Below are 11,687 nucleotides of genomic sequence, written 5' to 3' on the forward strand. Positions count from 1 at the left end.
TATACTTTGTGAACTGTAAATTGCTATTAATATTTGAGAGCTTATTTTCATTCATAGTGCTATTGCAGTTTGTTTCTTTTTACTGAATACTTTTTAAATGAATAATGAAAAAATGTGAATTAAGCAAGTTTTATTATTCCATATATATCAATTAAGATATTTTGAAAAACTGAGGTAATAATATTATGTGTTTAATTTATTCCAAATTGGGGACATCATTGTATCTTTTTAAGAAATATGCTACATAGTAAATGCTTTACAATTTAAGGAATAATTCCCCAAAATTTAACTTTAAATTCATGTATAAGTGTTAATGAAATCTACATATGAACAAGTGGGCCTGATTTGGTAAAAAGACACAGAAAATGGCAATAATTGTAGAGCCACTGGCTATCAAGTGCCACTGGATTCAGAGGGCAGCAGTTATAGGGAACATGATCCGAGTGTACAGTAGTTATCAGGGGAGCACTATCATATTTTGTGAAATGAAGAAAGAAGCCCAGGAGTTGTCACAGAATGTGGTCATAAGGCAGGATGCCCAGTCATTACATGGGGAAATTCCACAGAAGCAAAGGGAAATCACCCTGAAAGGTTTTAGAAATGGTAATTCTGGAGTTCTCTTTGCAACTAATGTTGCTGCAAATAGGTTAGACATCCCCGAGGCTGGTTATTCAAAGTTCTCCACCAAAGGACATGGAGTCCTACATTCGTCATTCTGGGTGAACAGGTGGAGCTGGAAGGACCAGGGCTTGCATTTGCTTTTAGCAGAACAAGGAAGAATACTAGTTACCCCAAGGGGAGCAAAAACCGGGAATTAAATTTAAGCAAATGGGTGTTCCTTCTGCAGCAGAGATAACAAAAGCTTCTAGGGAAGATGTCATCAGGTTCTTGGACTCGGTGCCTGCCACTGTGATTGGTCACTTCAAGCAGTCAGCCGAGAAGCTGATTGAGGAGAAGGGAGCCCTGGAAACCCTGGCAGCCACCCTAGCTCACATTTCCAGTGCCACATCGGTAGGCCAGCACTGCTTGAGCAACTGGGATCCGGGCTTTGTGACCATGATCTTGCAGTGCTCAATGGAAATGTCAAACGTTAGTTATGCTTGGAAAGAACTTAAAGAGCAACTGGGTGAGGATATTGATTCCAAAGTGAAGGGAATGGTCTTTCTCAAAGGAAAGCAGAGTGTTTGCTTTGATATTCCTACTGGATCAGTAAGTATAGGAAAAGTGGCATGATTCAAGGCCCTGGCAGATTTCTGTGGCCACAGAGCAACCAGAGCTAGGACCACGGGAGCCACATTGCAACTTCCAAGGACAGCGGGAAGGCAATTGAGGCTTCAGGGGACAGCTTGAGGGCAACTGAGGTAACAGGGTACAGCGGGAAAGAAGTAGGAGCTTCAGAGGACAGCGATCAGGAGGCAGCAACAAAAGAAACAGATTCCAAAACAAAGGCCAGAAGCAGAGTTTTAATAAAGCATTCAGACAGTACTTTGAAGTAGAGGATTTATTTGGGAAAAACATAACCATGTTCAGCAACATGGAACTGAACATTGTTTTTCATACAAAGTTAAAAGCACATTGTATTTCCTTCCTGACCACTTACTTGCCCAGTCCCCACCTCTTCGAGAGAGATAAGCTGCATCTAAATTATTTCATCTGATTGATGATTGTCATTTATAACTTTATTGTTACTTCTGTCTTGGGTATTACTTTGGAAAAGGTGTATGGAGACCTTTGTTTAATACAGGAGACCCATGCTCAATCCCTGAGTCAGGAAGATCCCCTGGAGAAGGAAATGGCAATCCACCCCAGTATTCTTGCCTGGAGAATTCCATGAACAGAGGAGCCTGGCAGGCTACAGTCCATGGGATCTCAAAGAGTCAGACACGACTGAGGGACTATCAGTCACTCACAGAAGAGTTAATCTCCAAGTACCCATATTTCCATTGTTTACTCATTTAAATGTATTTCAAATTAAAAAAAATTGTAAATGGCATTATATCAATAGTTTTCATGCATTATGTATTATCAGTATCTCTGACTAGTTTGGTAGATAGATTTCTAGAAGTTTCTGAACATATTGGACCAAAGTTATGGACTTGAGACAAATTGACAAATTATTGTAAGAGAAGTTTGGGCTGAATTCTCTTTATAGTACGTGGTCCCACTATTAACATGTTTCCAAATATATTTCTAATTTGTCATGCAAAACAGTGTTTTATTGTTTCACGTAGCTTTTTTTATATTAGAGCCACACTGTCCAAAACAGTAGCCACTGGCCGTATAATTTAAATTTAAATTAATTAAATTTAAATAAAATTAAAAATTCAGTTTCTCAGCTGCATGAGCCGCATTTCAAGTGTTCAATAACCATATCGTATTAGAAAATACAGAACATCACAAAAGTTCCTGCTGCTAAAGAGGCTAGACTTTATGTTCTACATTAATTAATTATAACTATCCATTTTCAATTGCAAATGGCAGACACAGACACATAACTAAGAATTGTTCAAAAAATAAAAATAAACTTCAAGAATGCATTAGTATATTATTTTAAACAATCCACCCCCTGCTTACCCTACACACGTCAGTCAGCTCTTAAATCTTGTCTTTTTCTTATTTTTGCCCTGTTCTCCACTTGGGGCAAAGAGCATGGTTTGTGGTTTATCATGTTTGCATAGCTAGTTCTCCCATTGAAGTTTGGACTTGACTTATTTTAATCACCTAATTATAATTATAGGATAATTTTAAAGGTTTATTTTTAAAAAATTTATATTATTCCATTTTTCCATCTGCAAAATAATTACACTCAGTGTATTCACATATCTTATAAAGATCACTGGAATATTTTTGTTTGTTCATTGTTTTTTTTTACATTTTATAAATAAATACTGTCAAATTTATAGCTAGGTACTTTGCGTTTCTATTCTTTGTCTCAGTGTAGTTATTTAAAAAAAATTATTTTCTAAAAACTTATGGCTAATGTCTAAGAAAATATTTGAATTTTTTGTATCTGCTTTTTACCTAGCTATTTTCTGTAACTAATTTATTGAGTGTAGTAGATTTTTCAGTTTATTTATTTTGGGATATCTAACATATAATCGAAGTATTATCTTTGAATTATATTTCATTATAATTTGATATATATATCTAAATATATTGGTCTGAGTATAATCTTTGAATTATCTGTGGACCGTTTTTCTGTTTTGTTTCAATTAGTTCTGATTATATTCGTCCTTGTCTTTTTCATCACTGGAACATTCTGACCTATTTTAAATTTTTTATTTAAAAATTAGTAATATTTCATTCAGTTTTTTACTTTCTAAAGTCACGTTGAAAAGATTTAATACAGATTTTAAGTGCATTTTAGAAATCTCTACTTGATCACATATGAGACAACTTAAAAAATGAAGCGTTTTTGGAGATATACAGTATTTTTTTTAATGTTTTGGGTTACCAAAATGAGTTTCTTTAGGAGAGGAGAAAAAAATAAAGAAAATCTGTAATTCATAGGAAACAAAGATAGTTTCAGTTATTTGGTCAAAGGGCAAGGCAATGAATAAACATGTAAAGTCTTCAGTGTCATTTAAAAAAAATTTTTTTATTGCCAAATTTTCACTTTTTTCCTTCTTGTTGGATGACTAAACAGGAAGAGGGTAGTGTTGGTAAGCCGGCATTTACTCAGGCGCATCCTGCTTGGCGTCAGGAGCAAGGTGAGCTCAGCTGGGGGCCAGTGCTCTGTCTCTCAGCCACCTCCCGAGTAAGGGTCCCCCGGACTCCTGAGTTGCAGTCTTGAGGGGACTGCTGCCCGCGGGTGGCTTCTCCCACATCACCCTTTGCTTCTCTTCCCCGTCCTCTCTCGGCTGCTTTAGTGAGAAGGGTCCATGCAAATTCATGGCCAACTTTGTGCCACACCCAGATCGTTAGCATCCTCAATTTCTACTTCTTCTTCTTGTATGCAGGGATTGAAGAACTAGCTTGACTTCGGATCTTCCAACTGGTCAGCCCTGACCATGGCAGAGAGTTGGAAGCAGTCTGAAATTCCTTTGGGGGATGAATTTTATGGGAAAGTCAACACTAAGTGCCTGAACTCTTCCTGCCACTGTTTAGTTTTTTTTTTTTTTAATTAAAAAACAAAATTCTTCTTAGGAGGGGGCAATATCCCGAGATACAAGGATGCTCTATTTGTACCTCTTTTTAATTTTCCTTTTTCTACTTTGTAAACTGGAAGTCTCTGAATTGGAATAGAGGTGAAGGGGAATTTAAAAAAAATCAAATATTTATTGTGTTCCAGTCTGTGCACACATTGAGCAAGCATGTGACCTCTGGTTACTCACATGGTACCTCTGCTGAGTAAAAGGAGGTGGGTCTGAGTTTATTATTATTCATTTATTTTTGTTTTCTTTGTTGTATCTTGGTTCATTTCACAGTCAGCCGAAGTCCTGGGATCCTTAAAGGGGCAGGTAATATAAGAGTGTCCAGAGTGGTTTTATTGTCATTTTTGAAGCCATTGGATTTAACACACAGCATGAAAAATTACATAAGTCCAAGAACATATTTCTCAGTACCCACACACAGTTGAAAGTCCAATAGGAGAATACTGCCTCTTCTTGGATATATTATCCATTTCTATCTTCAGTGTACTTTGCAGATAGATTCTACTTTAATAAATCCTGTCTAGTATATTTTGGGGCTTCCCTGGTGGCTCAGATGTAATGAATCTACCTGCAAGGCAGGATACCCAGTTTTAATTCCTGGGTCAGGAAGATCCCCCGGAAAAGGGAATGGCTACACACTTCAGTATTCTTGCCTGGAGAATCCCATGGAGAGAGGAGCCTGGTGGGCTATAAGTCATGGGGTTGCGAAGAGTAGGACAAAACCGAGGGACTCACATTTCCACTTTTTTCTTTTTCAATATATTTTAATGAAACGAGAGAAACATCATCTGCCATGATAAATAGAAGTCTTCTTTACTATGTTGAGTATCACAGAGAATTGGTAGAAACTGTTATTGATTTGAGGCACCTGTTTTGTTGGTATGTGATTCATTTCAGTTTTTCAGATAAACTCTGAAGCAGGATGAGAGACCAAATAGTAATGGGACAGAAATCATCATATGTTTGTAGCACCTGAAGTCAATGTGTTTCAAAAACTTACCATTACTCTAGCAGTTTAATTTGATTGGCACAGATGGTAAACAGGAGCAACATGGAGCCTTAGAACATGCTCCTAGATTTCATTTATTCAACAAATATTTGTTGTGTTCCAGGTCATGTCCTCATCACTGAAGATCAAATGGTGAAAAGGACACGTGGTTTCTGCCCTTTCAGGGTATATGTCTTAGAGGAGACTGAAAGAACAAAACTATGCAGAAACACATTTAGTAAATAAAGGTCAATTGAATAAACGCCTTATCAGGTTGCATCAAGTACAGTGAATTTTTTAAAATAGCTAAATAAAATAATGAACAGGACCTATTTTAGATGAGATAAGTAGGGAAACCTTTCTCAAGGAAGCCGCATTTAAACTGAAAGCCAAACTATGGATGGTAGAAGTAGCTAAATGAGCAGTAGACAGAATCCTTCAAGTCATACATAACCGCCCAGAGGAAGGAAATTAAAAAAAAAAAAAAAAACCAGCTCAATGTGTCTGAGGTTCAGAAAGATAGCTAGTGTGGCTGGAGAGTTGTGATCAGATAGGCATGAGGCAGTAGGTGGGGTTAGTGAGATAGGCAAGCACCAGGCCCTGCCCATATGGGAGGCCACAGGAAGATGGACAGGGGTTAACAAGAGGAAGGAAACCTTGGAAGGATTTAAGCAGGACAGTAACATGATGGTTGGTGTCAGCAAAAACATTACTCTTACCGCTGCCTGGAGAATGAATTAGACAAGAGTGAGTTAGGGGCTGTGTGGAGAGGCTGTTGCAATAATCCGAGTGAAACCTAGTGGGAACCTGGGTTAACACATACGAAATGGTGTGGGGAATGGAGAACAGATCCAGAATGTATTTTGGATGCATAATTGATGAATGTATATTTATATCAATTAACAAAATGTAAGAGTTGGTGTAGTCATCTTAGAAATAGGTATAAGGAAATAAGAAAAAAAGTGATTCTGTGAATAGAGAAGCTTCAAGAAGCTTCATTCTGTGGTGGATTCATTTTGATGTTTGGCAAAACTAATACAATTTTGTAAAGTTTAAAAATTAAAAAAAAAAGTAAGTAATTGGCAAAGGAGACATAGAGGACTGACTTGGAAGGCATGGAGTTCACTGAGGACTGACAAGTGCAGATTTTGAGGATAACTGGGGCAAGAAGCCCCCAAATTATTGAGTTGGCTGAAAAGTTCATTTGGGTTTTTGGTTAACATGGAAAACCCAAACAAACTTTTTTGCCAGAAACCCAGTATGTTAAAAATGGTTGAGATCAAGTAATCACTCTACTGCAAAGCATTCCTCCAAGTCCATAAGGAAATAATCTCCTTCCTATATGATGTTTTAGTGCCAGCTAATTGTTATTTTATAATTATATTTTTATTCTCATTTATTTTCTTCTTATTCCCCATATAAATTTTTTATTCACAGTTTAAAAAAAAATACTGGATGAGAGTAGAGGAAATGAAGAGTGCTTTGTAGAGAACCCTCAAGAAACCCATAAAGGAAGTAGAAAAATAGTCTGTTAGCCAAGAGGTGCTATGAGGTCAAAGATGGGAAACTCTAGGACAATGTCTAATTGATTAGAATGATGCATTGGAAAAAGAGATGAATGAGGTGGGAGAGAGAAGGAGACTTCTTAAAAATGAAGTTCTTGGCAAATTGAATGAGGATGGAATTCAAGGGTGGGTAGGATTGGCATATGACAGGAGAATAAACATGACATCCTTTTTAGTTGTTATGCATAAAGAGAAAATGGTGCACAAATAGGTCAGTGGTAGGAATATAGGGGTTTATAAGCCTTTTTTTCTCTAATTTCAATGATTATTAGGGTACATGTGAGAGGATGGTAGAGATTTTAGTAATAAAAATATATGGAGATACACTACTGGAAGAAATTTTATTGCCAGGATTTAGTATTAAGTGTTTTGAGATTATGAATTTAAAGTGAATCTACTTCTGTTGTTTGAAACCTGCTGGTATGGATTAAAAACCATACTAAACAATTGTGATGAGCAATGCAAACCCAGTCATTAGTGATCCTTACCATATGTTGACACAAGGCTCAGTTGGGTCACCCCACCCACGGCCAAGCCTCTTGAGTTAGTTGTTACTTTGCTGGCACGCCTTTCATGCCCTGGGACAGCTGGGTTTGGCTTCTTGGCATGCTGTTTTTGAGAGGATGCCAGTCCTTACTCCAAAAGTTCCCAAATAAATTTTCATCTGAAAAACTGTAATCAGTATCCATTGTCATACTTCTCCAAGAAACTTCTAAACATCCTGAGATCAGAATATTTTCTCCCCCTTCCCATAACAACTTTGTGTGCTTCTATTAAAGGACATATGTTATTTCATCATTATCTGGCCCTTGACAAGGGTTACCCACCACCACCACTGCTGCATAATTTCATTCCACACTGACTTTTTCTGAGTCCCAAGTTCATGTTTCCTGTCTTAATTATGTAAGACATGTTGAGTCCTTTACATAAAATGCTAACACCAAATTGTTTTTCTGTTTAAATATCATCTCCATCAAAAGATCTTCCTTAATTCTTTCTACTAGTATTTTTCCCTCTGTGTTAAAAAAGAATCTACCCCTTCTCCCTTGAGAGCTCCACCCTTCTTCAGCCCATAAAAATATCTCATGGCTTAGTCACGTGACTTGCTTTGACCAATGAAGCATAAATGGAACGGATGTGTGTCACTTCCAAGTGGAAGCTTTTAGAACTGGCGCTTTATTCAGCATACTCTCTTTCCTCCCTGAGATCTTGAAAGCATGTCCCAAGGGTGCCATACCTGTCAGTCTGGGACACTGATAACCATGATGAATAGAACATGTGGCTCTGGCTTCAGAGCTGAGCAGTGAGCAGTTAGGAAACTCTTAACAAGGTTTGTAAGGATAAGTATCCTTGTTCTGTCTCTGTGAAACACTAAGGAAAAATACATGCATGGTAACTTGGAAAGCAAATATGTTCTTACTAATATCATACCTGGGCTTCCCAGATGGTAAAGAATCTGCCTACCAAGCAGGTGACAAGGGTTCAATACTTGAGTCGGGAAGATCCCCAGAGTAGAAAATGGCAACCCACTCCAGTATTCTTGCCTGAGAAATCCCATAGACAGAGGAGCCTGGTGAGCTATAATCCATGGGGCAACAGAGAATTAGATGCAACTTAGCAACTAGACAGCAACAATAGCAATATGATCATACATAGCTTTAGCTAAGTAAATGAGAATTCAGATTTGATGGCATGAGTTTTGTTGGTGATGGCTGTATTGGATGAATCTCCATGAGAAAGAGATGAGATCAGGAAAGAATTGTCAAGTTTAAAAGCAGGAATAAAATTAAGAGGCAAGTTCATAAATCAACAACTTGAGGGGTTGACAGAGGAGACAGATTCTTAGTCTCCCAACTCTGAGCCTCATAAGTAGATTAGAACTCACCCGTATGACAGGGGCTAGATTCAAGGCCTCATTGTACTCTTTGCTAAACTGTGTAAAATTTTATTGAATTACTTCCACTTGGGTAAAATGGTTCAGGTAAAGAGAATGGACATAGATTTTCCATGGAAATCTGCTAGATTCAAAGTACAAGCTGTTGGGTCTACAGGGGAAGAAAACTCATGTCTAAAAAGTGATTTGGGGCATGCATATTGAAATGAAGTAGATAAGAAATTGACATTATTTTTCAGAGTTGTATTGTCAAAATAACCACTAATCTGAACCAAAACAGAACGGTCCTTAAGGCTTAAGTGGAAGCTTAAGCCTCCAACAGTTTGAGGGGAGGAAGGATGCTAAGATATCCATTGAATCCTAAGAGAGATTTTTATCTATTGATCCCTTCAAATGTGGCCAAGCAGGGTAATTGAAAAGAAGGTAGCACCAAGGAACCATCTGATCAATGGTCCAAGGAGTAGAACAAGGTCTTCACAAAGCAAAGCCACCAGTGGGATTTCAGAATGCTTATTGGATCTGTATAGCCCCTCTTCCATCACTGTTGAATTGGTTGTAGAGAGGGAAGGTTTGTTTTGGTTTGGTTTTATTTTATTTTTTTTTCGGTGTATAACTTTGTAGAGCAAGAGGAACTATTTCATTTGGGGAAGATATCAGTGTATTTGCAAGCAAAAAGGGAAGTGGAATTAGTATTTGTGGCCAAATGTCAGATTGTGGGGGACCGTACTGACATTTTCAGCAATCTGCTGACCCTCTGGAGTGGAGAACACTTCCCTCCCCATGGGCTGAAGGCCCGGGGAAGGGAAGGTGAGCATTCTGTTGGTCAGTCGTAGTGGTCAGTAGTGACTTTAGGAACCAGAGATTGCTTAGCCATGCTCTTTCATCCCAGCTCTTATGATTCTGGGTTGAGGAAGAGCCTCCACCAACTTGGATGCATGAGTGGCTCCTAGGAGTGGTCCCCTAGTGGCCAGCGATAGATTTGTGGGGCAAACTAGAAATCAACATTGCTATCGTAAGCCACTCCATTTAGTTTCTTTGTGTGTTTCCCCTGCAGAATCTTGTCTATTCGGATTCCTCCTGTTACAGCTCTGAAAGCATCCTGTTTCTTTTCTATCACAGTCATTAGTTTTGTAATGTGTTATACACCGGTGTGAGAAATTGTATGACTTCAGCTAGATATGTTTAATGAAGGATGCTTTTTGTTTAGAAACTTTGATCAGATGCCTAGAAATAGCAGGTAGGGCCCTTGACACATGAATTGAAGGGACAAAAAAAAAAAAAAAAGACAAATAAATCAGGCTTTTATAAACCATGAACTGGAATTTGGTACTAGTTAGGAGAGCAAAGAAAGAAGAGAGAAGGGCAAAGCTCCTGAGTGATTTCTAGAAACAAACTGGAGATGGCAGAAAAGGAAGAAGAATATCCTAACTACAGAGGAGTCTAACACTCAGCCCTAGTTTTCAGTTATTGTTGAAGAAGAGTCTGTGCCAGTTGTGTGGGGCAGCCCCAGGGGAGTCCTGTGAGAAGTGTTGTTTTTCTGCAAACAGTGAGGCCTGTGTGATATGTGTGTGTCTTCTGTTCAGGACATGTAAAAGAATAAGCACCCAAATGAGAAGTGGAAGTCAGAAGTGATTGCAACTATACATTTCCAGGGATTTACAGAGATCTTGGGAGGAATAAAGGGATTTCGATGGTATATGAGATGGGAAATTGGGCAGAATCTCTGGATCTTAAGAGCACTGGTGACTCCAGGTGACATATGGTTCACATTATATATATATATATATATATTGCTCAGTTGGTAAAGAATCTACCTAAAATGCAGGAGACCCTGGTTCAATTCCTGGGTTGGGAAGATCCCCTGGAGAAGGGAAAGGCTACCCACTCCAGTATTCTGACCTGGAGAGTTCCACGGACTATACACAGTCCACGGGGCGGCAAAGAGTCTATATATACATCTCCTCTACCACTCTGCAAGCTCTCTGGTGGTCAGACTTGTCCAATGCCTTTTACTTCCTATTACAACTCCAGGCATAAAAATCAGTGAGGCATGGATGGATGGATGAACAAATGACTAAATGAATTGAACTGAGTCATTTATGTGGATATCAATTGTCCCCATTCTACGGGAGTTTCACAGCAGCAAAAACCATATTGCATGTGTCTTGACCTCTCTGCTAAGAAAGGGAGAGTGTTTGGGGAGTTTAGGTATTAAACGGAATCTTTCTTGGTTGTTTCTTTCTTGGTTATGTATTTGCTTTAGTGGTCATTGTTGTTGTAATTATCACCATTAGTCTGATTGACTTCCCTGAGTTGTCAGAACCAAATGTCTGCCTGAAATGTGGAGTGCTATCTCTGAAGCTGGAAGGAAAAAAGTCAAGTAGAAAATTATGACTTCTGGGGCCAGATGGATATAGGTCCAAATCCTAGCTCACAAATGCAATGTCGGGCAAGTTCCTTACTCTCTGAGCCTCTGCTTTTCTTTTTTTTTTTTTTTATTTATTTATTTTTAATTTTATTTTATTTTTAAACTTTACATAATTGTATTAGTTTTGCCAAATATCAAAATGAATCTGCCACAGGTATACATGTGTTCCCCATCCTGAACCCTCCTCCCTCCTCCCTCCCCATACCATCCCTCTGGGTTGTCCCAGTGCACTAGCCCCAAGCATCCAGTATCGTGTATCGAACCTGGACTGGCAACTCGTTTCTTACATGATATTTTACATGTTTCAATGTCATTCTCCCAAATCTTCCCACCCTCTCCCTCTCCCACAGAGTCCATAAGACTGTTCTATACATCAGTGTCTCTTTTGCTGTCTCGTACACCGGGTTATTGTTACCATCTTTCTAAATTCCATATATATGCATTAGTATACTGTATTTATGTTTTTCCTTCTGGCTTACTTCACTCTGTATAATAGGCTCCAGTTTCATCCACCTCATTAGAACTGATTCAAATGTATTCTTTTTAATGCTTTTCTTTAAAAGAGAGAGAGAAATGCTCACGCTGCAGATTTTTAGGACAGCTAAATTAAACGAGATGTGTACCGCCTTGTGAAAAGTATGCGATGCACAGAAGATGC

At 38.4% G+C, this 11,687-nt stretch overlaps 1 pseudogene; it reads left to right on the forward strand.

Moving 5' to 3' along the window:
* Nucleotides 1-313: 313 nt before the first annotated feature.
* Nucleotides 314-1,657, forward strand: LOC113900854 (annotated as a pseudogene).
* Nucleotides 1,658-11,687: the final 10,030 nt, after the last annotated feature.

Source organism: Bos indicus x Bos taurus, chromosome 11 (genome assembly GCF_003369695.1).
Source record: "Bos indicus x Bos taurus breed Angus x Brahman F1 hybrid chromosome 11, Bos_hybrid_MaternalHap_v2.0, whole genome shotgun sequence".
Classification (NCBI taxonomy): Eukaryota; Metazoa; Chordata; class Mammalia; order Artiodactyla; family Bovidae; genus Bos; species Bos indicus x Bos taurus.